Below are 1,547 nucleotides of genomic sequence, written 5' to 3'. Positions count from 1 at the left end.
GATGGATCAATGTAACAGTCTCTCTATCATCCAATTTCCTTCGGTTAGCTAAAAGATCCTTAAGAAATTTAGCATATGTAGGCATCTGTTGTAGAGCTTCTACAAATGGAATGTTTACATACACTTGTTTGATCATATTTAAAAATTTTTCAAATTGTCTATCAAGTTTAGTCCTTGCTAACCTTTGAGGAAAAGGAATTGGAGGGTGATAAACAGTTTGAGGCTTTGATGAAGATACTTTTTCTTTTTCTAATCTCTCTTTTTCAGGTTTTTCAACCATAGGAGAAGCGTCTTCATCAATCTCAATATTATCATTTTGATTAGACACAGGTCTGTCTAATTTCTTCCCACTCCTTAAAGTAACAACATTAACATTTTCAGCTGGGTTTGCAACTGTTTTACCTGGGAACTTACCTGGAGAATTGTTTGAACTAGGCATCAACTGTGCAATTTGATTTTCCAGCATCTTGTTGTGGAGAGTAATATTCTCAACCTTGACAGCAAGGTTTTGAATAGAATTTGCCATTGAATCATTGGTATGTTTTTGATTAGTGACAAAATTCTCCATAAGGTTTTCTAATCTTGAAACACTTTGTTGAATTGAGGGTGTCTGTACTGGATTTCCTTCCCCATTAATGAAGTGATTGGACGGACGGAAATTAGGTTGCTGATTGCTAGTTCCTTGAACTGGGTTATTCTTCCAAGAAAAGTTAGGATGATTCTTCCAACCAGGGTTGTATGTGTTGGAATATGGATTACTCTTCTCTCTTCGAGGAGTGTCATAGAAATTATGAGAAGCTGCCACCTGTTCAGTAGTATCTTCTTTTTCTCCAGTAAAAATTGAGGTACAATCTACTGCAGTGTGCCCTTGTTCCCTACAAAGGTCACATACTTGATTTGTAGCCACTGAATTAACCTTAGCTTTTTCCATCTTGTCTAATCTTTGATTAAGAGTATCAAATTTTGCTAAGAGTAACTCAATATTGTTCACTTCATATCGCCCCGGAGTTCCTTTCCTTGCTGTGACTTCTCTTTCACTGTATTGGCTGTGATTTGAGGCTACATTTTCCAAAATAATCATGCAGTCATTAATAGGTTTCCCCATGAAAGATCCTCTAGCTGCTGAGTCTAATATCATGGTGCTTTGTTGGTCCAATCCTTCAAAGAAAAATTGGATGGTAAGCCAACGGTTGAAGCCATGTTGTGGGCATGCTTGAAGATATCCTTTGAACCGCTCCCATGCTTCATAAATAGTCTCTCCAGTGCCTTGTTGGAAATTAGTGATTTTCTTCCTCAATTCTTTAGTTTTAGAAGGAGGAAAGAATTTCTCTAGAAAAGCTCTTTCACATAATTCCCAAGTTGCTATCTTTTCTCTAGGCACTGTTCTTAGCCACACCTTTGCCTTATCTCTCAAGGTGAGTGAGAATAAGCGGAGTCGCATTCCATCAGAAACTTCATCATCAAATTGCTGGGTCTCACAGATTTCCAAGAACCCCTCTAAGTGGTCATTAGGATCTTCTGATGGTAGTCCTCCAAAGGTGTTCTGT

The 1,547-nt window shown here is 37.8% G+C and overlaps 1 non-coding gene across 1 annotated transcript; it reads left to right on the top strand.

Annotated features, from left to right (window-relative positions):
• The first annotated feature begins 1,193 nt into the window (after positions 1-1,193).
• LOC145958478 (small nucleolar RNA R71) lies at positions 1,194-1,300 on the top strand. The gene has a single exon (XR_014434319.1). It is a non-coding gene; the product is annotated as a small nucleolar RNA R71 (small nucleolar RNA).
• Positions 1,301-1,547: the final 247 nt, after the last annotated feature.

Source organism: Cajanus cajan, chromosome 5, assembly GCF_000230855.2.
Source record: "Cajanus cajan strain Asha chromosome 5, NIPB_CcT2T_4, whole genome shotgun sequence".
In the NCBI taxonomy this organism is placed as follows: Eukaryota; Viridiplantae; Streptophyta; class Magnoliopsida; order Fabales; family Fabaceae; genus Cajanus; species Cajanus cajan.
Note: the sequence above shows the minus strand (reverse complement) of the source record. Positions and strands in the feature narration are given on the sequence as shown.